Source organism: Bos grunniens, chromosome 1, assembly GCF_055505025.1.
Source record: "Bos grunniens cultivar Pamir isolate PY7600 chromosome 1, Bosgru_T2T1.0, whole genome shotgun sequence".
In the NCBI taxonomy this organism is placed as follows: Eukaryota; Metazoa; Chordata; class Mammalia; order Artiodactyla; family Bovidae; genus Bos; species Bos grunniens.
Genome location: NC_141165.1, coordinates 39428676 through 39455960, shown reverse-complemented (window position 1 = coordinate 39455960; position 27285 = coordinate 39428676). Strand labels below are relative to the sequence as shown.

General features: G+C 40.6%; 1 long non-coding RNA gene across 26 annotated transcripts in view; it reads left to right on the top strand.

The window, feature by feature from the left end:
• LOC147379297 (uncharacterized) overlaps positions 1-27285 on the top strand; it is a 119825-nt gene that overhangs the window by 5028 nt on the left and 87512 nt on the right. For 4 of the 26 annotated variants that reach the window (XR_015159662.1, XR_015159834.1, XR_015159861.1 and 1 more), the window contains exon 2: positions 7404-7456. The exons of the other annotated variants lie outside the window; for them this stretch is intronic. This is a non-coding gene — a long non-coding RNA (uncharacterized LOC147379297). The remainder of the gene's footprint in view (positions 1-7403; positions 7457-27285) is intronic. 26 annotated transcript variants of the gene reach the window in all.

Here is a 27285-nt window from a genome sequence, read left to right as displayed (position 1 = left end):
TAAAGACTAAAAAGCAAGAAAGAGAAAAATAGAAACTCTGATTGGCAGGTACCACCTAGTCCACCCAGTTTCAGATGAAAAGGCCCAGAGTGGGCTTTGTGTTTGGGAATTGGCTGGATGGATATATTGCATTTCTGGTCAACTGGAGCATTGATAGGGACACAAAAGTTATTTGAGTTTCCATTTGCTGATGTGGCTCACCATCCTGGAGTGTCTCCATAATGGACCTAGAAAGTTCCTTCAATAGAACTAAAGGTGAAATGGCAACAAAAGAAGAAACCCAGGCAAAGGACTGAATGAACTTTCTGAAACTCTGAAAGGTGCCTTGTTTGTTAGGGGGATTCCCATAAGGGCCCTGGTTCTAGACCAGGAACAAATGATTTATTAAAGGAGGACACCAGATGAAGAGAATGTGCCCACCAGTGTTAGCTCCACTTCCCATCCTGATCATATTTCTTTATTGAAAATTCATTTATTCAGCAAATATTTAAGCACCTATATGTGGACATGAGTTGAGCAAACTCTGGGAGATAGGGAAGGACAGGGAGGCCTGGTGTGCTGGAGTCCATGAGGTTGCAAAGAGTCGAACACGACTTAGCAGCTGAACAGCAACAACATACATGTGCCATATTCGGGCACTGAAGTAACAAACATGAATATAGAGACCGCCCTTGGAGGCCTAAGTCAGGTTAGAAGGCAAAACCTTTGTTCCTAGCTAGAGAGTTCTTAGGACAGTGAGGCTGACATTCAGTTCCAGAAGGACTAAAATTCTACTGGGGATAGTAACAGGCAAAGAGACTTGAGGCTGGGAAGATGGAAGTCCTTCAGTGGGTGTCAGAGAAATTCTTCTGGCATGCTCTACTGTGTCTGGACGGCCTCTGACCCAGCAGGCAAGACCCTGGCTCAGGTTTTGTTTCCTCTCCTTGCCCTCCTGGTCACCATCACTTCTCACACCATCCCCCGGCCCACTTTGGCTTAGCTTCACTAAACTACCATCTGCACCTGTGTGTGTGCATGTGTTAGTCACTCAGTCACGTCCAACTCTTTGCAGCCCCGTGAACTGTAGCCCACCAGTCTCCTCTGTCCGTGGAATTCTCCAGGCAAGAATACTGGAGTGGGTTCCCATTTCCTCCTCCAGAGGATCTTCCCAACACAAGGATTGAACCCAGGTCTCCTGCATTGCAGGCAGATCCTTTACTGTCCGAGCCACCAGGGAAGCCTGAGTCTCTGCACTATCTGGACCTCTGTTCCAGGAGCCCATAACCTTGGTGTGGTCCTCAAAATTTATATCTGTATTAGAAGCCATTAGCATGAAAATGTTATTTAATATTCCAGAATCATATCTGGAAGATCACTTTTTCACTCTTTTGTTCCCCATTGAAAAAAAAATTTCACCTAAAATTTTTTCTAAGAATTAAAAAATAAGAAAATTTATAACCTAGACCAACTGTATTCTTGATGCAATTGTGTCTTATACCATGATACGTTAAAAACACAGGGACATTGAAACTAGCAAATAATGTGACTGGAAAGCATCAAGAATATTCCTACTAAAGAGGTACCAGTAAGATGATTTATATGTTACCATCTTTTCAAGTTGTAAAGAAAGTGCTTGAACTCTGCATCATTTGAAGTGTGATGGCATATAAACAGGATACTTAATTCCAGAGAAGAATCATGCATTGGCACCTGCTAACTAGCCAAGTCGTGAAGCTTGTGTTTGTGTATGTGTTTAATAGTCTGTTATATTCCAGTTTTGCTTTTTGACAAATATGCATTTAAATATATGTCTTAACTATATACTTTTTTAACAAATGTTTATTAGCTAAAGACAATATCCTTTGAAACCCAGCCCAGAAAGCGACAGCTTAGACTGAGTGAGGTCTGATACATTCTGCCTTTAACTTATCTTGGTGTGTGTGTGTGTTTAATCAGTACTAATGACTTTATGGCAAGGTTTGTGGACAGAGAAAAACAAGGAGAAGGTCAGGTAAACCAAACTATTATCTGTCAAATTATCTTTTTCTTTTCTAAAAAAAAATATAACATTAGAGATTAGAGCCCCAACAAAACAATTTTTTCCCTTTCTACTTAAAAGCATTCTTGCCTCATTGATGTTTAATGCTTAAAATGATCACAAGGGATGCCTTTGTTTGCATCCATGTAAGCTGCCTTCCTTTAAGTTCAATGTTATAGCCCTGGAGGGCAATTCATTTACTTAGTTGCCTTTGGTCAAAATGGTTCCTGGGCCCTTTAGAAGGATATTGATCATTCAACCACTAAACTATTTGCAGAAAAGCAGATGAAACCACTTCATGTCTTTCATAAAAATACTTTCAATGATAGTTGAAAGAGTTTTATTTACACCTGTCAATGCTGCCTTTTATGTCTATGTTTTACTTTCTGCAGAATTTATCTTCACTCCATCATATATTTAAATAAAGCATAGGTCACTCTGATTATAGTAAAACTCACGAGGCAATGTGGGACTCCCATGGACAATTTTGGTTGCTTTTTTAGGGGGTCATTAGAGCCATTCCCAAATAGTCCACCTCCCCTTCCTTCCCAACTCACCATAGAATTGCACTTCCCTGTCATAGGAGTTGGGAGTGGTCAGGAGACTTGCTCTGATGCAGAGATGGGTGTGGAAGTTGTGTGTGTCACTTCTAGACAGAAGGTTTAAGAGCTAGCCTGCCCCTATACACATCTCTCACCGCACTGGCATCATAACCAGTCTTGATCCAGAACTGGCTTTCCTTTCAGCCTGAGTTCCAGAGGACATGAAGAGGTGGAACAAAGCTCCTGCTGACATTTGACAGACACGTGGCATCATTATAAACCTGAGCTGTTTTAAACTATCAAGATTTGGGGGCTGCTTGTTATGGGAGCATAACCTATGCTTTCCTATTTCATCTCTTTTTTTTTAAGTCTCAAGGAGAAATTATCTTGTAAGTGCCAATTAAAAGGGAATTTTGTTTCAGGGTCACAATAACAAAATGAGAACATTAGCTTTTATCTAAATGGAGCAAATTAATTAAAGTTCTGCATTTATATAATAAGCTGGTTGCGTCTCCCTCTCAGAAATAGTTTCATTCTTAAAAAGAAGGAGAAATCATGGAAGCTTTTGGACCACAGACTGTCACTGCCACTTTTATTTTGAAAATTTTTTCCTTGTCATTTTATTACTAAAGAACACATGTCCCTGAGTAAGTCACTTCATTTTTCTAAACCTCAGTTTCCCTGCTATTGGAGAAGACTCACTGGTTCTCCCTGCAGTATCTCACAGCAGTAACATTCTGTGCTTAATGCACAGTTCATAGAAATCAGTAGGAAAATTAAGTGGAAACTAGAACTCATCTTTTAGCTCTTCTAGTTTCTGAAAAGTGTTATTAAAGCTTGAAGTAATTCTGTGAGACTATATCCTCCCTGAGAGAGAGGCCTAAAGTGAAAGAAAGAGGATTTTCAAAGAAATGAAAATGTTAGAAAATTTGGGGGTTTTTATTTTGTCTGATTCTCAGTATATGTTTGATTGAAGTGTAATCTATAATACATCTGGGGAAAATGTAGATGTTTAATATACATCTTCATAAGTGAAGAGCTCAGTGAATTTTCACAAAGTACACACACTTTTTAAGTTGAAGTATGGCTCAGTGGTGGTGAAGTCAATGGCAGCCCACTCCAGTACTCCTGCCTGGAAAATCCCATGGACAGAGGAGCCTGGTGGGCTGCAGTCCATGGGGTCGCTGAGGGTTGGACACAACTGAGCGACTTCACTTTCACTTTTCACTTTCATGCATTGGAGAAGAAAATGGCAACCCACTCCAGTGTTCTTGTCTGGAGAATCCCAGGGATGGGGGAGCCTGGTGGGCTTCTGTCTATGGGGTCACACAGAGTCGGACACGACTGAAGCGACTTAGCATTGTTGAAATGTCATGTAACACTAAAGAAGCGCATGAAATATTTTTGGTTAAACTGGTTTTTGAAAATTTTTATGTTGGATTAAACTGATTAAGTTATATTTTAGTGGCCTTTGGAAAAGTTTTTTACAGTAACTTAAGATTATTTCTATCTAAACAATGAAACTTTAAGATCCTATCAAAGATCAAAGAATTTTACTAATGTTCAATTCACAGGAATGCTGTGTTTCATAAACATTGATGTAAGTTTAAATCTCAAGTCAAACAATTTTTATTAGCATATATTTTGTGACTACATTGAATCTTTAACAAAGAGTACAAAGTAATCAAAGAATCAAATGTTACTGTGTGTATCCTAAGAAGGGGGAGAGTGAAATGATTTAACTTTTTGTGTATTAGTAGTATCTAGCTTTTTGGAGCGGAGAAGGCAATGGCACCGCACTCCAGTACTCTTGCCTGGAGAGTCCCATGGACAGAGGAGCCTAGTGGGCTACAGTCCATGGGGTCGCTGAGAGTCGGACACAACTGAGTGACCTCACTTTCATTTTTCATTTTCATGCATTGGAGAAGGAAATGGCTACCCACTCCAGTGTTCTTGCCTGGAGAATCCCATGGATGGGGGAGCCTGGTGGGCTGCCGTCTATGGGATCGCACAGTCGGACACGACTGAAGCGACTTAGCAGCAGCAGCATGGCTTAGTGGTAAAGAGTCCACTTGCCAATGCAGGAGACACAGGAGATGTGGGTTTGATCTCTGAGATGGGAAGATCCCCTGGAGGAGGGCATGGCAACCCACTCCAGTATTCCATAGGATTGAACAGACTCTGATACGACTGAAGCAACTGAGCTCAAAGCTCAAAAAAAAAAAAAAGTTAATTTGCAATGTTGTGTTAGTTTCAAGTATACGGCAAATTGATTCAGTTATACATATACATTTGTTGTTGTTGTTGTTTAGTCACTAAGTCATGTCAGACTCTTGTGACCCCATGAACTGCGGCCTGCCTGGCTCCACTGTCCATGGCATTTCCCATGCAAGAATACTGGAGGGGGTTGCCATTTACTTTTTCAGGAGATCTTCCCAACCGCTGAGGGATCAAACCTGTCTCTCCTGCATTGGCAGGAGGGATTCTTTTACCACTGAGCCACCAGGAAAGCTTATATAGATATTTACACACATACATACACACACATATATATTATATATCATATATATAATCTTTAAGATTATAATCTTATATAATAATTGGCTTCCCTGGTAGCTCAGCTGGTAAAGAATCTGCCTGCGATGCAGAAGACCCCAGTTCGATCCCTGGGTCGGAAGATCCCCTGGAGAAGGGATAGGCTATCCACTCCAGTATTCATGGGCTTCCTTGGTGGCTCAGATTGTAAAGAATCCGCCTGCAATGGAAGAGACATGGGTTCTCTCCCTGGGTTGGGAAGATCCCCTAGAGAAGGACATGGCAACCCACTCCAGTATTCTTACCTGGAGAATCCTCATGAACAGAGGAGCTTGGCAGGCTACAGTGCAAGAGGTCACAAAGAGTCAGACATGACTGAGTGATTAAGCACAGCACATACATAAAATCTTTTTCAGATTCTTATCCACTGTAGGTTATTACAAGATAGTGTGTATAATTCCCTGTGCTCTACAGTAGGTTCTTGTTGCTTATTTATTTATTGTTTTATTTATAGTTTTATTTATTTATTTATTGTTTTATTTATAGTAGTGTGTATATGTTAATCTTAAACTCCTAATTTATCCCTCTTCTCCAACTTTCCCCTTTAGTAACCATAAGTTTGTTTTCGAAATCTGTTTCTGCTTTGTAAATAAGTACCTTTGCGTCATTTTTTAGATTGCATGTATAAGTGGTATCATGTGATACTTGTCTTTGTCTGATATACTTCATGGAGTATGATAATCTCTAGGTCCTTCTATGTTGCTGCACATGGCATTGCTTCATTCTTTTTTATGGCTGGGTAATACTCCATTGTATATATGTATCACACCTTCTTTATTGAATCATCCATCTATCGACATTTAGGTTGCTTCCATGTCTTTGAGATTATAAATAGTGCTGCTGTAAATATAGGGATGCATGTATCTTTTCAAATTAGAGTTTTTATCTTTTACAGATGTATGCCAAAGAGTGGGATTGCTGGATTATATTATATTTTTAGTTTCTTAAAGAACCTCCATTGCTATTCTTCACAAAGCCAACACACTCTTAAAATCAGCTCCCCAGAGATCCTCCCTGTCACTCCTGCCTGACACAGGGTTCCACCCTCCTGACTTTGACTAGGCTCACTTCTAACAGCAGAGATTAGTCTTGCTGCTTTTTAATGTCAATGAAGAGCACCACAGGTACTCTTTTGTGCTTCACCTCTTAAATGGTAGACTCATTTGTGTTTTTGCGTGTGGTTGCAGTCTGTTCTCATTGCTCTGTAATGTTCTAGTGTGTGCATTTACTACAGTCTATCCATTCCAGTGTGATGGACACTTGGGATGTTTCCAAGTCTGGGCTAGTATTAATAGTGAATATTTTAATGGTTCAGGAGGTAGACATCCTTAGGCCTAAATTAGAGGATCTAGCTCTGTTGCAGAAGATTGTATTTTGAAGCATCTCACTGTGGATGGAGGGGAGTAAGCCATTCTGAAGTCCTAGGTAGGAGAAGGGAGAGAAGGAGGGAGGGAGAGGGTGGAGATTCCTTGGAGCTAGAGGACTGAGTGCTGCTGAGTTCTGCTGTTCCCAGCCAGAATGCCACGTCCCTTTAGTTTAATCCTTTGAACCCTCAGGCAGTACCATCATGTGGAATTCCCTGAAAAGCGTTTTCTGGAGCAGCATTGTTGTGTCAAAGCAGGAAGTCAGCAAAAAAATGGTAGATGCTTAGAAGGAAAGTGTTTTTTCTAGACTTGTTATTCAAAACTGAAGGAATCCTGCAAACACAGTATGTCAAATACCAAATAAAATGCATTAAAATTCATAAGGGAGAGGGAGAATATGAGCAATTGCTAATCACCTGATTCCCTTTTTGGTGGATCTTGAAACTTACAGTTTCCCTGATGCCACTCTCAATCCAATTTGGGGTGTGTAATCATAGTAAAAATGGTAAGAGATCCTTAAGTATGACTTTTTCTTTGTTTTCTCTATAAAAATATGAAATTATGAGAGAATAAATAAAAGGCAGCATACCAATAAGCTTGTCAGTTCAAATGTCATACTTGTTTTCATTCCTGAAACTTAGGGCTTTTCTTGACCTCCTGGAATGCAAACTCCTTCTGCCACCAAATGCATTCCATTTCACCCTGAGTTGCCAGCTCCTCTCTTTGGTCATGTTTTATTCATGCATGTTTTGGTAAATTGACCCACTAGCTATTGGTCCAAAGAAAGCAATAGTTTAGTTAAATTAATGTAGCTTATTGAGTACTTTGTGTACCTTCTCTCTAATCCTTCCTGTAATTTTGAGCACTATGATCTCTGTTTTGCAGAGGAGAAAACTGAGGCTCAGTGAGATTAAGACTTGTGGCTTAAAAGGTACAAGGTCAGTATTTGGACATGAATCTGTTCTTGACCTCCATCTTTCCACTGGAGGTATGTCTATGCTGAGACTTATATTCTCAACCCAAAGTTGCAGAGATTTAACAAATTACGTGTGGTGATCTTAGAATGCTCATTTTAATCTGAAGGCTATTTTGTCCTGCACAGGACATTTGGCAATGTCTGGACAGAGGGAGGGGAATACTACTAGCATCTAGTGGGTGGAGGCCAAGAATACTGCTAAACATCTTTCAGTGTGTAGGACAGCCCGACTACAAAGAATTCAGTTGAGTTCAGTCACTCAGTTGTGTCCGACTCTTTGTGACCCCACAGACTGCAGCACGCCAGGCCTCCCCATCCATCACCAGCTCTTGGAGTTTACTCAAACTCATGTCCATTGAGTCAGTGATGCCATCCAACCATCTCATCCTCTGGTGTCCCCTTCTCCTCCCACCTTCAATCTTTTGCAGCATCAGGGTCTTTTCAAATGAGTCAGTTCTTCGCATCAGGTGGCCAGAATATTGGAGTTTCAGCTTCAGCTTCAGTCCTTCCATTGGATATTCAGGACTGATTTTCTTTAGGATGGACTGGTTGGATCTCCTTGCAGTCCAAGGGACTCTCAAGAGTCTTCTCCAACACCACAGTTCAAAAGCATCAATTCTTCGGCACTCAGCTTTCTTTATAGTCCAACTCTCACATCCATACCTGACCACTGGAAAAACCATAGCTTTGACTAGACAGACCTTTGCATTACCTTGGCAAAGTAATGTCTCTGCTTTTTAATATGCTGTCTAGGTTGGTCATAACTTTTCTTCCAAGGAGCAAGTGTCTTTTAACTTCATGGCTGCAATCACCATCTGCAGTGATATTGGAGCCCAAATTATCTGGCTCCAAATACACTTGCCGTCCAGGTTTTTGTGCATCATAATGTGTTTATTAACCTTAAAAAGAAGAAGGAAATGGTTCTTGCCTGGGAAATTCCATGGATAGAGGAGCCTGGCAGGCTACAGTCAGTGAGGTCCCAAAGAGTCAGACACGACTAAGCAACTGAATACACAAGCTTAAAAGAGTGATAAATTGCATTTGAAGGGAGCAAAGAGGGATAGTTGAATATATCAATACATTAAGAGTCAGAATATCTGTGTTCTGGTCCCAGGTCCTCTGTTAAGTAGCCTCATAACTTTGTGAAAATAGACTCTCTAAACCTCAGTTACCCTGTGAGTAAATGGTGAAAATAGTATCTGTCTTATCAATTTATTAATCCATCAGATTTTTATTTATTATCCACAATGTCTCAGACACAGAGAAGGCAATGACACCCCATTCCAGTACTCTTGCCTGGAAAATCCCATGGACGGAGGAGCCTGGTAGGCTGCAGTCCATGGGGTCTCGAAGAGTCGGATAGGACTGAGGGACTTCCCTTTCACTTTTCACTTTCATGCATTGGAGAAGGAAATGGCAACCCACTCCAGTGTTCTTGCCTGGAGAATCCCAGGGACGGGGGGGCCTGATGGGCTGCTGTCTGTGGGGTCGCACAGAGTCGGACACGACTGAAGCGACTTAGCAGCAGCAGCAGCATGTCTCAGACTGAGTTAGACACTGAGTATGTAGCAGGGAAGGGCTACCCTGGTGGCTCAGTGGTAAAGAATCTGCCTGCAATGCAGGAGATGTGGGTTCGATCCCTGGGTTGGAAAGATCCCATGAAGGAGGGCTTGGCATAAATATTCCAGTATTCTTGCCTGGAGTTATCTCATGGACAGAGGAGTCTGGCAGGCTATAGTCCATGGGGTTGCAAAGAGTTGCACAAAACTGAAGTGACTGAGCATGCAAGCATGCAGCAGGGAACAAAATGGGCACCAACCCTACCTTCACGTAACTTAGTGGGAAACAGAGATAAGAACTATGAGATAATCTGGTAACCTAGAGATGGGATACATAATCTAGTCCTAGGCAGTGAGAGAAGTAAGAGGTAAACTGATAACTAGAGAACAAGAAGGTAGGCAAGCAAAAAATAAGGGAAGAAAGTAGAGAGTTCCGTGTTTGCAAAAGTCCAGAAGTGAGAAAATACATGGGGTAATAAAAAACCTGAGAAATGTCCAGTATGACTGAGTACAGCATTCAAAGGGAAGAAAGAGGCATGCCTGGGGAGGGAATTCCTGCTCAGTTCTTGGAAGATTTCATGGGCCGGGGTAAGGAATAGAAATTTCAGCCTGGGGCAGAGAGGGAAAAATGAAAGGTTTTAAAAGCAAGGGGGTGACATAGTTAGACTTGAGTTTTAGGAAGATCATTCAGATTGCAGGAGGAAAATGGGTTCTAATTATGCTAGTGACCAGGAGACCAGGTGTAGCTTGCTGCTGCTGTCCCAGCGCAGATCATGGTGGCCTCAACTGGGGTAGAGGCAACAGGACTGACAGACATGAATACATTTAAGAAAGATCAACCAATTCCTGCTACTGAGGGCTTGATGAGATATCCCTGTCGTAGAGCACCAAAGTTCCCAGAATGAGGCATGACTGTCACTGCTGTCTAGAATCCGGAAATATTGATTGGATTCTATGAGGAACTGTATCTTTGTCTCATTAATGTGGAGCCTTTGTGGTATGTGATCAGCAGGGCATAGGTCGTATGTCTGCACTCAAACTGCAAGGGATTTTGGGAAAGTATGTATCTGGCTTCCCCCTGGGGAGAATGCCCTAAACTTAGGAAGGATGTTTAAGAAAGACAAATACTCCAACAGTACCAATGGAATGTGATTTGTTAGAACCTATTTAAAAGCAAATCTGAAAATATCTTTCAAATTAAAAACATTCTTCCTCTTACAAGCCCCATTTCTCAGAATCTATTCCATAGAAGTAAAATTACCCATACGTAGAGAATATATTCATAGAGATATTATAGGAGCAAAAATCCTGGCTATTCTTAGTGGCAAAATTTTTGTAACAAAGTGAGTTAGAGCTAAACCAATTGGGACTGGGATTCTATGAAAGGCTGAGAGATGTGCTAGGACACCTCAAATAGTAACCTGTCATATTTCACAAAAATCTGATTCATACCATCTTCCGGGGAATGAGAGGAAGAGGGTTTTGTTTTTTTTCCCCTGAATGACTCGCTCCTGCTTCTTCAACAGCCCTGTCCAGACCCAAATCACTGAATATTTTGCTCATATTTGCTCTCAGCTTCACTCAGGAAGTGACCACTGATAACAGGGAAGGTACTGAGTTTTAGTTTATGCAGCTTCCCCCGGAGCTCTCACGCCTGCTCTTGGGTTCACCGTACATCACCCTTGCGCCAAGAAATTCTTTGTGACCTGTCCTGCAGGAAACAAGGTCTTCACAGAGAAGCCCCTGAAGTAATCCCTGGATCTGAGCTGAAACTCTTCTGCCTACAGTTCCTTGTCTCTGGGTAACAGCTTGGTTATAACAGCTTTGTGGTCTTACTCTTCTTGGACAGCTGTAACAAAATACTGAAGACTGGGCTTAACAGAGATTTATTTTCTCAGAGCCCTGCAGCTTTCAGACCAAGGAGCCAGCAGATTCAGTTTCCTGTGAGGGCTCTCTCCAAGCCAGGGAGATGGCCACCCCTCACTGTGTCCCCACCTGGTTAAGAGAGGGAGCTCTAGTGTCTCTTTCTCTTCTGATAAGGACAGTGATTCCAGCACGGGGTCTCCACCATCGTGACCTCAGCTAAACTTCCTAAAGGTCCCATCTTCAAATACCATCACATGGGGAGTTAAGACTTCTGCATATACATTTTGGAGGGACGCAAACGTTCCCTTCCTAGCATGGCTTCTGAATGTAGTCATCAAGAACACAAACTTTGAGGTCAGACTAAGTCCTGGTTCTGCCACTTACCTGCCGTATGAACTTGAGCAAGTTAGTTAGCCTTTCTGTGCTCCAGTCTCATCTATAAAATGGGTTAGGAACAGTATATCCGTTTCATGAGGCTGTTACAAGGATCAATTGGTTAACATATTTATATGTATATTACATATAACACATGTAATGAGGCTTCCCTAGTGACTCAGATGGTAAAGAATCTGCCTGCAAAGCAGGAGATGCAGGTTCAATCCATGGGTTGAGAAGATCCCCTGAAGAAGGCAATGGCAACTCGCTCCAGTATTCTTGCCTGGAAAATTCCATTGACAGAGGAGCTTGGCATGCTACAGTCGATGGGGCCACGGAGTTAGACATGACTGAGCCACTAACACTTTCAGTATGGCTGTAGAGCAGTGCCTTAAATGTACAAAGATCATCATTCACTTCTCAATGTATATTAAATTAGTATCTTCCCCCAAGTACTTAACCTGGTTGACGTACTCTAGCAGCTTTCTTTCTCTCCCAACCTCTGGTTGATCCTTTTGTTTAAAAAACAAAGTTGTATTTATTATTAATACACAAGCAATATTATAGTAATGGTGATTCATAAAAGACACATGGCTAAACTTCTTGAGGGTGGGAGAGGAAAGGAGGAATTTCAGTTCTCTGGATCCATTCCTGAACTGGAGGACGTTCTACTACCCCAATACTTTCTGTACTTGCAATGTTGCTATTTTCCATTTTCTAAAGCTCTATTTAACCATTGTAATTTGCGGCTTTCTTCAAAGCTAAGTATAGAACAAAACATAATAATGCAAACTGGCTCCTGCTGAGCTGAAATGAGTAGTGTTCTGTCCCCAAATTCTCTTGTGAGCTTTAATAACTTCTTGAATCCCTCTGTTATTTTCCAATATTGTATACCTGTTCCAGAAGTGCTCATTTTGTCTTTCCTAAACTGGCTTTCCTCTGCTGGAAAAATGATTCTGCTCCTGTCCTCTTACCACACCTCTGTTTTTTGGTTTTCAGCTCCCATTCTGGGGTTATAACCAATTTAGCAGTTGTTGATCATGGTAAGAAGCTATAATTGAGTCAGCACTGGAGATGGAATGACTTGTCAGAACATTTCATTTGCGAGAAACCACTTCTAGGACCCAGAGAATGAGCAGGACCGTCCATATGCATTATACTTGCTTGGGAAGTAATAGAGGGGATTTCAAGATGGAGTTAGCTTGGGTTATATTCCTTGACTCTGTGGCATACTCTTCCTTTTTTTGTCTGTTTTAAAATTTAAGATTATCCTCTAACAGAGGCAGAAAAGTTCCCTGTCTGGGTTGAGGCCTGGACACTATGTTTAGACTGTGAGCTCTCAGAAAGAGCAAAATATTAATGCTCAGCTTGTCATGAGAACTCAGAAAACATGAATTCAAATCTACAGGCAGAAAGAAAGTGCTATGCTTAAAGAGACATGGGTTGGTTAGTGGTGACCTTATGGCTGCTTTTATAAATAATGGGTAGCTATGTTTGTTTCTATATTCAGATTCCTACGAAAAGGAGAATGTTTGGACTTTAAAAAGTACCAGGGTGAAAACAGTAAGGAACTGGAGCTGAAGTTTAGAATGAAAGGGGCAAGAGAGAACTGCCTCCTTGCTGGAATGTGAGGGGCTCCAGAGTACTTCCTGGGAAAGGCTGAGATACTTTTCTACCCACATTCCCTCTGGACTCAATTGCCTACAATTCTGTGAGAGGTCTGTGGTCTTCAGGAGCACCATGCCCTTGTTCGCTCTGCCTGAAGCATCTCTTCCCACAGGTGCACTCACTACCCCCACCCAGACCCCATTCAAATGATGCCAAGTCTTCTCCCAGCTAGGCTTAAATCCCCTCCTCCTCTGCATTCCCATTGCTCTCTGTTCATGCCTCTAGTACTTAACACACTCCAGTGTCCATACTTCTTTTAAAATCAGACCTAGAGTAATGGATTTAGGGAGAATAATTTATTTGGGAAGAGATCTTAGGAAGCACTGTGAGGGAGTAGGAAGTGGGACCAAGAAAGGAGAAAAGCTAATAAAATGTGTTTTAATGAGCAGGTTATTGCTGTGAGCATCTAGCCTTAGTTCCATTAGGGACCTCCTGAGAGACTGAGTGACATGGGCTCAAAAAGTTTCCTACTTAAGGGCAAGGAACGCCACTCTCACTGGATGAAAATTGTCCTGGAGGTGTTATTTCTCTGACAATTCCAGTCTGCCTCCAAGGTGCTGAGCTACTCCAAGGTTAAAGAGTGCCTTTATGTGGAGAGATGCCATAACTCCTGGTGGAACTATCCAGAGTGGAAGAAGGGGGATGCTGAAGGGATATGGACTTAGCAAGGACAGCCTGCTACAATGATTGACAGTTGTGTAAGCTTTTGGAAGGCAGGATATGAACTGCACTCATCTTTATACACCCAAAATATCCAACATGCAGCCTTGTACCTAGCTGGTGCTTACTTACTGTTAAATAAATGAGGTTAATGAGCGCCGAAGAATTGATGCTTTTGAACAGTGGTGTTGGAGAAGACTCTTGAGAGTCCCTTGGACTTCAAGGAGATCCAACCAGTCCATTCTGAAGGAGATCAGCCCTGGGATTTCTTTGGAAGGAGTGATGCTAAAGCTGAAACTCCAGTACTTTGGCCACCTCATGCGAAGAGTTGACTCATTGGAAAAGACTCTGATGCTAGGAGGGATTGGGGGCAGGAGGAGAAGGGGACGACAGAGGATGAGATGGCTGGATGGCATCACTGACTCGATGGACATGAGTCTCAGTGAACTCCAGGAGTTGGTGATGGACAGGGAGGCCTGGCGTGCTGCGATTCATGGGGTCGCAAAGAGTCGGACACGACTGAGCGACTGATCTGATCTGATCTGAATGAACATAAAACACATCTAATGAGCCAATGACGCATTCGACTAATACATAGTGAAATACTGACTGTGCACCAGAGTAATCAGTCAGGCCTTGTTCCTGCTCTTGGGGGAGCTGACAGTCTCACAGAAATGACAGACAACAAACAAATAGTTACAGTGAGGTTGATGAGTATATTGACTGACATCATCAGTGTACTTATCACTCATTGGAACCCCCTCTCACTGGTATCACCCATTGGTACAAAACCTATCATTTGAATCTTAGCAGGTTAGATTTTTATCTTCTAAGTTTATTTTTCAGATAGAGAGTAGGAACAGAGATTAACTTTATGAAGTTATTTCGATGTGATTTCACATTCTGGATTGGTAGACTTGGATTAGGATTTTAAACAGACATAAAAGGACATGATAAATGGAAATGTAGAAATACAACTTCCTGATTCCTTTCCGGTTTTTACTTAAAAACTGATCTGTTAAAATAGCTAAGTAGATCCTTGATTCAAGAAACCAGAGGAAACAGGGTATTTTCTTGCCTTGCCTGATAAGTAATACTCAGTGAATGCTGAAAAGAAGCTCAGAAAAGGAAAGAAAAAATTGTCCCCCAAAGTGGGCTTGTCTCAATTTCAGTTTGAGATGAGGAGGCTGAACAATATACCAACAGAACTTTTGACCATAGCACTTCAGTTTTCTAGAACTTTAAAAAATAATGCCTTTCAGTTTCCAATCTGGTGTGTAAGGGACTTGGTGTTTACTCAAATGAATTAAAAACTTATGTGCACAGGTGTGTATGGCAGCTTAATTCATAACCGCCCAGACTTGGAAGCAGCCAAGGTGTCTTTCAGAAGGTGAATGGATACACAACTGTGGTACCTTCCGATTATGGAATATTATTCAATGCTAAAATGAAATGAGCTATCAAGTTATGAGACGACCCAGAGGAAACAAACAAATACTGCTCCATGAAAGAAGCTGATCTGAAAAGGCTTTATATTGTATGACTTCAATGATATGATTTTCTGGGAAAGGTAAAACTATGGAGACAATATAAGAAAAAAGTCAGTGGTTTTCAGGGGTTGTGAGGAAGGCAGAGATTATAGGAAGAGCACAGAGGATTTTTAGGGGACTAAAACTATTCTGTATGATATAACAATGGTGGAGTTAGATACATGTCATTAAAAATGTGTCACATCCCATAGAATGTAACATCACAAGTGAACAGTAATGCAAACTATGGATTTAAGGTGAAATGCACTCAATATGCCAGCAAATTTGGAAAACTCAGCAGTGGCCACAGGACTGGAAAAGGTCAGTTTTCATTCCAATCCCAAAGAAAGGCAATGCCAAAGAATGCTCAAACTACTGCACAATTGCACTCATCTCACATGCTAGTAAAGTAATGCTCAAAATTCTCCAAGCCAGGCTTCAGCAATATGTGAACCGTGGACTTCCAGATGTTCAAGCTGGTTTTAGAAAAGGCAGAGGAACCAGAGATCAAATTGCCAACATCTGCTGGATCATGGAAAAAGCAAGAGAGTTCCAGAAAAACATCTATTTCTGCTTTATTGACAATGCCAAAGCCTTTGACTGTGTGGATCACAATAAACTGTGGAAAATTCTGAAAGAGATGGGAATACCAGACCACCTGACCTACCTCTTGAGAAATTTGTATGCAGGTCAGGAAGCAACAGTTAGAACTGGACATGGAACAACAGACTGGTTCCAAATAGGAAAAGGAGTATGTCAAGGCTGTATATTGTCACCCTGGTTATTTAACTTCTATGCAGAGTACATCATGAGAAACGCTGGGCTGGAAGAAGCACAAGCTGGAATTAAGATTGCCGGGAGAAATATCAATAACCTCAGACATGCAGATAACACCATCCTTATGGCAGAAAGTGAAGAGGAACTCAAAAGCCTCTTGATAAAAGTGAAAGAGGAGAGTGAAAAAGTTGGCCTAAAGCTCAACATTCAGAAAACGAAGATCATAGCATCCGGTCCCATCATTTCATGGGAAATAGATGGGGAAACAGTGGAAACAGTGTCAGACTTTATTTTTCTGGGCTCCAAAATCACTGGAGATGGTGATTGCAGCCATGAAATTAGAAGATGCTTACTCCTTGGAAGGAAAGTTATGACCAACCTAGATAGCATATTCAAAAGCAGAGACATTACTTTGCCAACAAAGGTCCGTCTAGACAAGGCTATAGTTTTTCCTGTGGTCATGTATGGATGTGAGAGTTGGACTGTGAAGAAAGCTGAGCGCCAAAGAATTGATGCTTTTGAAGTGTGGTGTTGGAGAAGACTCTTGAGAGTCCCTTGGACTCCAAGGAGATCCAACCAGTCCATTCTAAAGGATATCAGTCCTGGGTGTTCATTGGAAGGATTGATGCTAAAGCTGAAACTCCAGTACTTTGGCCACCTCATGTGAAGAGTTGACTCATTGGAAAAGACCCTGATGCTGGGAGTGGGGCAGGAGGAGAAGGGGATGACAGAGGATGAGATGGCTGGATGGCATCACCGACTCAATGGACATGAGTTTGAGTAAACTCCGGGAGTTGGTGATGGACAGGGAGGCCTGGCGTGCTGCAGTTCATGGGGTCACAAAGAGTCGGACACGACTGAGCGACTGAACTGAACTGAACTGATGTTTTAGTGCAAGTTCACTGATGGCAACAAATGGAACACTGTGGTTTGGGATGTGGTTGGTGGGGAGGTTGTGCATGTGTGGGGCTAGGGAGTATATGGAAACTCTGTACTGTCTGCTCAATTCTGCTGTGAACCTAAAACTGCTCTAAAAATAAATTTTATTAATTATATATCATTGAACTGTTAGAAACACAAGCCTATATTTTACCAAATTAAAAGAAATTTTTTTTTTTTTGAGTCATGGTGCAACTAATTAACTTTTGGGTGACATAATTTGACATGAGAATTCATGGTGCCTTTTTACATTTATATTTAAACTAAATATAATTCAATAAAATACTTATTATGGATTCTACTGCCACTCACGTTGACAAGAACTATTGAGAAATATTAATCTTAAAATACATAGTTCAGAGATGCTAGATCATCTTTATTCATGAAATTATGTTCCCAGAAACAGTCTAGATTTCATTTACACACTTTGTGCTTCCCTGCATCTCATTCCCACATTTGTATTCTCTGCCTCCCTTTATAAGCATAAGGGCTCCACATAATGGGACATGATTTGCAATATACATTTAGAGAACGGTCCTAATTGCTCTGGATTTTCAGCTCAGAATATACATATTGGTGGGTAATTGTTAAACTATCATATATTATTCTAAATACCAATGATAACTATTTTAACAGTCTTATCTATCAAAAAAAGAAATTTTATCCACAGGGAGGTTAGGCAACTGAATGGTTTCTTGTATCAGGCTCTGTAAGAATAAAAGAATGCAGGGAATATGGGGGCCAGCTCTCACCTAACTTCTTCTTAGATTAAGAGATCATTGCATTAGTACTGATGTCTTCTCCTATAACTTACCCCAAATAACACACACGTCTTTAAGTGGAATCACCAACACTTTTGTTTTTGTTTATCTTTCCTCGCATTACTTTGTCTTTGATGAGCATGCATTAAGGATGCAATAAAAAACCTCTTTAAAGGGGCAGAGTTTTTAATTTGTTGTTTAAAAAGCTTTGGAATGGGACATTTTACTCAGGAATTCTTAACAACTTTTGCTCCATGCTGCCCTTTGGTGGTGTGGGGAAGGCTATCTAACCTTCACAGAGTTAGAACTGGAAGAGGAAATGTTTACTGATTTTAATAGAAGGTAAGCCTAGAAAAAAGTGAAAGTGAAGTGAAAGTCACTCAGTAATGTCTGACTCTATGCAACCCCATGGACTATACAATCCATGGAATTCTCCAGGCCAGAATACTGGAGTGGGTAGCCTTTTCTTTCTCCAGGGGATCTTCCCAACCCGGGGATCGAACCCAGGTCTCCCACATTGCAGGTGGATTCTTTACTGGCTGAGCCACAAGGGAAGCCTGGGGTCACAGCCTAAGCTGAGTCAGGACAATGAATGAATGAATCACAAACAAGGGAAAGAAAACTGGCACAGGATTTTCCTGGAGCTCATGGAAAGCTTCTGATGGAATCCCTGCTGCTTTCTTACAGCAAGTGCTTTTTGAGGTAGCCAAGCTTATCTTTTTCATCATATGCACATTCCAGTCAAGACATTTTAAAATATGAAACGTCCCCATTTTCCATAAGGCTGGTTTAATTGCAAACATTCACAGAAGAGAGGTTAGACCCTGACAGATGACATTGCTCCAAGTGCATCATCCCTCACCCTTGGGGTCGGCACAGGACTCCAAGCTGAGCATCATCAAAGGCTCTGCCAGAGGCTCTGTCTTAAGTACATCAGAATGACCTGGCCCTCATATTTGGTGGTGCCCCAGGGTATCTGGGGGCAAGACAGGAATTCACAATGAGAAAGTTACATGTGGCCTGTGTGGAGATCCTTTCAATTAAAGCTTTTAACGTTTTTTCACAAGCAACCCCTAGGGATTCAGTCATTCTTATCACTAGCTTTGATGGATGGCAGGCTAATGCAGCAAATGGCTCACCCAGCTCGCTTGCAGATAGCAGCAAATTCAGATCGTCTACCTTCTCTGGAAAGCTCCTCGTGCTTCTGTTAGGGACATAGGTCAAGAAGCTTTAAGAAATGTTGATTTTTACTTAAATAGGTGCATAACTGCTGTTTTCAGCAGAAATTATTCCTGTGGCTTGTTTTTGTCAGAATAATGTTCACTCATCTTGTGTTTTCTTGATAAACTGGGCAGCAGCCTGGTATCAGGAGCAGAACAGTCCAGCTATTTATTGTGTGACTCTAGACAAATCACTTAACTTCTCAAAACCCACTTTTTCTCATATCTGCAATGGAGTAAAATGCCTGGCTTATAGTTCTCATTCTGATTCAGAGGAGGGTCCTAGTCAGTACCTAAGTCATTATTCATGAGTCTAACTCTAAGGAGCTGTTATGTATGAGTAGAGTTGTCTGTGTCTGTATGTGCACACATGTGTTAAATATTAATACATATCCATCCATCTATCTATGCTATGCTATGCTATGCTATACTATGCTAAGTCAGTTCAGTCGTGTCCGACTCTGTGTGACCCCAGAGATGGCAGCACACCAGGCTCCCCCGTCCCTGGGATTCTCCAGGCAAGAACACTGGAGTGGGTTGCCATTTCCTTCTCCAATGCATGAAAGTGAAAAGAGAAAGTGAAGTCGCTCAGTCCTGTCCGACTCCTAGCGACCCCATGGACTGCAGCCCACCAGGCTCCTCCATCCATGGGATTTTCCAGGCAAGTGTACTGGAGTGGGTGCCATTGCCTTCTCCCCATCTATCTATATACACATACATATACATGAGCCAACATATAAAAACTGAAAAATTGCATACAAAAATGAAATATTTCCTGTTTTTTTTAAAGTAAAATCATAGCATTTGGCAACATTAGGGTAAGTGACAACGGCTCCCTGAGCTATGGCAAGTACTCACATCCTCACTTCCTGAACCACGTCCCTTCCTCTGAGGCCTGCTCTTTGGTCATTGGACTGTACCATATTCCATCTGCACCTCCACTGCCACCCCACCTTCTACTGCAGGTCTGGTGGCAAGAACTCTTCAGAAAGGCAGAGGCAAGCTCCAGTTTGAATAGACTGAGGATGTGTATTTACTTTTGTTTGTTTTAATGTTTTTATTGAAAAGACAATAAAATAGGATAAAAAAAGAGCAGTGACCATTTTAATCAAACTTTAACTTTACAATTATAAAAATATAACCAAAACTTCAGTTTCTTCTATACATTTTTCTGTAAACTTAATGCCAGAGTAATTCTCAAAGCCAAACTATAAATGATGCTTGTACACTATGATGTGAACACAGCAACCAAAGTATACGTTTTTAAAGTATTGATCTTTCCCTTAACAGAACATGATACATTTTCCCAACTTAACTCTAGTCTCACAATACAATCCAAGACTAAAATAAAAATTACATCTTAACTGGCTTAATCTAGACTTACTTAGGTTTTAGTCAGTTTTCTTTTTCCCCAAAGCAAGCTAGATATAATACAAGCTAATATTAAAGTGTGTTTTATGGCTCAAGTCAAATTACAGCGTTATGCTGCTCGTTATGTATTTAACAAAAGCAAATTGCTTCAAGTGAGTCCAGTTTAACCCCAACGATGAGTGATGTAAAACATGTGGAATAATTATGGGAAGCCAAACCTTACAGTTATAAAATCGGATTTGTTTCCATCAAAGCCCACTAATGACAGACCTCCTTGGTCTCCCAACTTGGTTAGTCAAACTTAGAAGAGAGGGACTCCAGAGGAGATGAGTCAGCTTTTTAAATTAAAACGTATTTCCAGCCTAACCCTATTCAAGAAAGTCCTCTGCCTGTCTCCAGAGCTGCCAAACTGAGCAGATGGTGTTGCTGGAGGTGGGGATAAAACAGTGGGTCTGAGGGCATATTTCAGCCATGACAGTGCTTCTCCATCAGTGCTTCTCCATCCTTAGGGATTGTGTTGGTAATTTGTGAGGCTTTTGTTTGTCACATGATTGGAGGGTACCACTTGCCTTCAGTAGGTAGGGCTAGGATAGAAGATGCTCTGTAGTGCTCAGGAAAATGACCCCCAATAAAGAGGTTTGCCATATCCCCCCTAACTTTCATGTATTCTGCCAGATATTCACACAGGTGAAAAACGTAACTGTCTTAACTGGAACCCAACTCCACTGTACATACACAGTGTCCTCAGATGGCTTTAATAAGCACCCACTTTTCTAGGAGCTCAGGTACTGTGTAGATTGAGGGAAGAGTGTACTTTCTTTGCTCAGAGGTTTACCAAGTACTGATCTCCATTTCAGAACCTGCCCAAAAGCATCACTGTTCAATGTATTTAGGGTGACAGTTCAACCAACTGAGTCAGTCCGCTGGTATAGATACTTTATTCAGGGTGTTTTTACCTATAGTAGTGAATATCTGATTACTTAATTAAGGATACTGTAGAGAAAAATTTGGGTTTCCTTAGGTGATGCTAGTGGTAAAGAACCCACCTGCTAATGTGGGAGACAAGAGAGACATGGATTCAATTTCTGGGTTGGGAAGGTCCCGTGGAGGAAGGCATGGCAACTCACTCCAGGATTCTTGCCTGGAGAATCCTGTGGACAGAGGAGACTGGTGGGCTACAGTGCATGGGTTCACAAAGAGTCAGACACAACTGAAGTAACTTAGCAGGCAGGCAGAGAAAAATTTGTACTTCGATGAAAAGTGTGTGTACTATGGAATAGCACACCCCTCTGGGTTATCTGATTCTGTGGGAATGATTCTACAACTCTGTAAATTGTAGATAAGTGATAACAATGTGAGATAATATTTGTCTATAGACATCTGAGTTCTGTCCTTCCTAGTAGAGGTTCAATTATCCTCTCTTTTCCACTGCTGAAGAAACTAGCTTTGCCTTCATTTACGTATCATTTCAATATTCCTAATTTATAAATGTATCCATTTTTTGGCTTCTCTCTTGAATGGGTTATAACGTTTGCCAGGTTCTTTATTATGAGGTAATTGCCATAAATACATTTTATATCTCAGTGAGGGTCATGATTTTACCTGTTTGTTTTTTAAATTATCTTTCATCAGTTGTCTGAGTATTTGCAAGTTGAGAGACATGTCTTATTGAAGATTCCTTTCCCTTTGGTTCTCCTTTTATAACAAGGTGTTTTTTTTTTTTTTAATGTGTAATACATAAATTTCATTTCAAGATAACAAAAGGGCATTCAAATACTTGTTATAAAAGGGAGCATGAGATCTGAAAGGGTTGCAGTCGTAGATTCCATCAGAAATTCTCTGAACAAGCCCACATATGTTACTGATTAACTGAGTCATTATTTTTTGTCAGACAGAAAGTTCTAGAGTTCCAAGCTACTTATAGCAGTCACTAAGCTATGAATTATTTTGGGAACCAGTCTCCTTCCCCAGCTTCAGCTTGGTTAAATAGGAGAGGCATAAAGTAGCCTTTTATGGGTACCACTGACCCAAGTTTCATTTTTCAATACTTTCCCCCAGATCATCAAAAAAGCCAAGAGTATTCCAGACAAACTGCATTGTCTGACTGTCTTGGGTAATATCAAGAAAACATAAATTAAAAGAAGTAACTTTCCCTTATTCCCCCTTCCTTGATCCATATTTTTTCATCCCAAGATAAATACCCCATGAGTACTCATTCCCCACATCACCTCTAGGGAATACTGATTCTGACTTGCAGTCCTGCAGTAAGTCTTAGGTCCAACTCCTATAATACATGTATCTGTTGTCACATTTTAAAGTCCAGAAAGGGTGGAATTTCAGGCTGAAATTTCTTTAAGCTCAGAAAGAAACAGTGAAGTGGCTCACCCATCTTGACGCCATAAATTTCAACCCTAGCTGCTGACTGAGAATGTCTTCAGCTGACAATGATGAATGAAAAAGAAAAGATCCACTCCTGGTTGTTTACTACTAAGATATCCTTATTTTAAGACATCACTTTTCCTTTTATTAAGTAAACATTTATCTCCCAAAAAGTACAGAAGAGCTAGGCAAATAAAAATAAACTTTAGAAAATTTATAAGCCTGGTTTATATATTGCTTTATTTAGAGGATAATTCGCACATGTTTTTTTTTTTCTTCCACCTACTAAAAGGAACATGCATAATAAATGAAACTAAGCTTGGCAGGAAATCCATCAATAAGGTTAATTTAAAGTGTAGGGAGGACGCGAATCTCCATATGGATATCAAGGGGTTTGTTCTTGTTTCAAAACCAATTGACTTCTAGACATATAAGTATGCCTCTCTGAAGAACCACCAAATAGAAGGAAATTCCAGCAACTTAAACATCTACATCCTGATGATATATTCTCTGAAAATTCATGTTTTAGATCGCCTAAAATTAAGAGCAAGGCTTAGGCTAGAAATGGGGCCATTTGCTGCAAGCAGACACTCAGGACCTGGGCTGCAGGGTTCAAAATCTGGCACCATCACTTGCAAGCTCTATGACTTTGAGTAAGATACAAAAATATCCTGGGCCACAATTGCCTTATCTGTAAAATGATAGCATGCAGTGCTGTATAACTTCATATACAGTATATGTGGTTGAAATGACTACTGGAATCCATAAAAAAATTATTAGCATTGGCTGGGCATTACACCATTTAAGACAGTTTTTAAAAATCATAATTGGTGAGGGGAGATATGTGTAGAAATATGAGGAAGTATACTTTTAAAGATTACTTATTTTAAAAGAACAACTCCTCTAAAGAGGAGATAAGGACATAAGATAAGACCTTAGAAAATGGTAGAAATAATTTGTTTTTCAGCATGAGCAAACTTGGTTCTCTGTAGAACTTTAGTAAAGTTCTATCTTCTTGACCTAAGTCCTCCACCAAAGAGGATTTAGGACCAGAGAGGACTCTGACCCTTACTAGGTAAAAGACAGCTTTCTTGCTCATCCCATTGGGATTAAGTGTGGGCATAAAACACGAAAAACAAGAATCTTGGGAAATGAAGATCTTAAATATTTTCAGTAGTAAGACATTGCCTAACTCCTTATTTTTTTAGTCTCTAAAATGAGGGCTTCCCTAGTGACTCAGCTGGTAAGGAATCCGCCTGCAACGCGGGAGACCTGGGTTCAATCCCTGAGTTGGGAAGATTCCTGGAGAAGGGAACGGCTACCCACTCCAGTATTCTGACCTGGAGAATTCCATGGACTGTATAGTCTATGGGGTCACAAAGAGTCAGACACGACTTAGAGACTTTCACTTTCAAAATGAAGAGCATCAGTCAGAGCACTAAGGCAAGGAAGAGAAATAAAAGGCATCTAAATTAAAAAGGAGGAAATAAAATAATCTCTTTACAGATGACATGATCTAACTTGTACAAAGCCCTAAACATTTTACACACACACACATACACAAACTGTTAGAACTAATGAACAAATTTGTCAAAGTTGAAGGATACAGAATCAAGACACAAAAATCAGTTGTGTGTCTGTACACTAACAATTACTAAAGAAAATTCTGTTCATAATAGCATCAGAAAGAATAAAATACTTAGGAATAAACTTAACCAAGGAGGTGAAATACATTGAAAATTAAAGAATATTTCTGAAAAAATTAAAGACACAAACAAATGGAAAGATATCCCATGTTCATTGATTGGAAACAATATTTTAAGATGGCCACATCACCCAAAGCAATCTACAGATTCAACATAATCCCTGTCAAAATTTCAGCTACATATTTTGTAGAAATAAACTCATCCTAAAATTCATATGTAATCTCAAGGGATCCCAAATAGTCAAAAAATTTTGAGAAAGAAGAACCAAGTTGAAGGACTCACGTTTCCTGATTTTGAAATGTATTATGAAGCTACAGTAATCAAATAGTTTGGAACTGGCATAAAGACAGACAAATAGACTAATAGAATAGAGCAGACAGCTAGGAAATAAACCTTTGCATACATGGTCAAATGACTTTTGACAATAATGCCAAAAGGTGTCCTCTTCCCAATGGGGAAAGGACAGTCTCTTCAGCAAATATTGTTGGAAAAACTGGATGTTCACATGCAAAATAGTGAAACTGGACCTTTATCTTACATGATACAGAAAAACTAAGTCAATATAAGACCTAAAGCTGTAACTGAGGAAAAATCATAGGAGGAAGTTTTCATGACATTGGATTGGCAGTGATTTCTTGACTATGACACAAAAAGCACAGGGAACAAAAGGAAAAATAGACAAATGGGACTACCTCAAATTTTAAAACTTTTATGTGTCAGAGGACATGATCAACATAGTGAAACGGCAACCTGAAGAATGGAAGAAAGTATTTGCAGGTCACATTAACTCCTGATTAGGAGTTAGTATCCAGAATATATAAAGACCTCCTACAGCTCAGCAACAAAACATCAGATAGCCTGTTTTTAAAACATGTAAAGAACTTGAATAGTTGTTAAATGGTCAGCAAGCATATGGAAAGATGCTTAGTATTTATCATTATCAGAGAAATGCAAACCAAAGCCACAGTGAGATGTCACCTCACACCCACTAGGACAGGTACTGTATGAAAGGAGGGAGGGAGGAAGGAAGGGAGAAAAACAAGAAAAAGGAAGTGTTGATCCTCATGTGGACCCATTGGAACACTTGTAGACTGTTGGTGGGGTTGCAAAATGGTGCAGCAACTATGGAAAACAGTATGGAGGCTTCAAAAAGTTAAAAATAATACTACCATGTGATCTAGCTATCCTACTTCTGGGTATACATCAAAAACTGAAAATGGACTCTTGAAGAGAGATTTTCACACTCACATTCATAGAAGCACTCTTCACAATAGCCAAGAGGTGGAAGCAAACCAAAGGTCCCTCGACAGATATGTATATATGTTATATACATATAATGGCATATTATTCAACTTTAAAAAGGAAGGAAGTCATGTCACATGCTACAGAATGGATGAATCTTGAGAATACTCTGCTAAGTGAAACATGCCAGTCACAAAAATACAAATACTGTATAATTCCACTTATATCTTAAAATATCTTAAAATAGTGAAATTTATGGAAACAAAATAAAATGGTGGTTATTACTGCCTGGGGGCAGTGGGAAAAGACAACGTGTTACTTAATTGGGTAAAACTCAGCAGTGGTCACAGGACTGGAAAAGGTAAGTTTTCATTCCAATCCCAAAGAAAGGCAATACCAAAGAAGGCTCAAACTACCGCACAATTGCACTCATCTCACACGCTAGTAAAGTAATGCTCGACATTCTCCAAGCCAGGCTTCAGCAATACGTGAACTGTGAACTTCCAGATGTTCAAGCTGGTTTTAGAAAAGGCAGAGGAACCAGAGATCAAATTGCCAACATCTGCTGGATCATCAAAAAAGTAAGAGAGTTCCAGAAAAGATCTATTTCTGCTTTATTGACTATGCCAAAGCCTTTGACTGTGTGAATCACAATAAACTATGGAAAATTCTTCAAGAGATGTGAATACCAGACCACCTGACCTGCCTCTTGAGAAACCTATATGCAGGTCAGGAAGCAACAGTTAGAACTGGACGTGGAACAACAGACTGGTTCCTAATAGGAAAAGGAGTCTGTCAAGGCTGTATATTGTCGCCCTGGTTATTTAACTTCTATGCAGAGTACATCATGAGAAACGCTGGGCTGGAAGAAGCACAAGCTGGACTCAAGATTTCCGGGAGAAATATCAATAACCTCAGACATGCAGATGACACCACTCTTATGGCAGAAAGTAAAGAGGAACTCAAAAGCCTCTTGATGAAAGTGAAAGCCTCTTGGAGAGTGAAAAAGTTGTTTCAAAGCTCAACATTCAGAAAACGAAGATCATGGCATCTGGTCCCATCACTTCATGGGAAATAGATGGGGAAACAGTGGAAACAGTGTCAGACTTTATTTTGGGGGGCTCCAAAACCACTGCAGATGGTGATTGCAGCCATGAAATTAAAAGATGCTTACTCTTTGGAAGGAAAGTTATGACCAACCTAGATAGCATATTCAAAAGCAGAGATATTATTTTGCCAACAAAGGTCTGTCTAGTCAAGGCTATTGTTTTTCCAGTGGTCATAATGGATGTGAGAGTTGGACTGTGAAGAAAGCTGAGCACTGAAGAATTGATGCTTTTGAACTGTGGTGTTGGAGAAGACTCTTGAGAGTCCCTTGGACTGCAAGGAGATCCAACCAGTCCATTCTAAAGGATATCAGTCCTGGGTGTTCATTGGAAGGACTGATGCTGAGGCTGAAACTCCAATACTTTGGCCATATCATGCAAAGAGTTGACTCATTGGAAAAGACTCCGATGCTGGGAAGGATTGTGGGCTGGAGGAGAAGGGGATGACGGAGGATGAGATGGCTGGATGGCATCACCGACTTGATGTACATGAGTTTGGGTGAACTCTGGAAGTTGGTGATGGACAGAGAGGCCTGGCATGCTGCGATTCATGGGGTCGCAAGAATCAAACACAATTGAGTGACTGAACTGAGAATGGAGTTTCAGATTTGCAAGATGAAAAAGTTCTGGATA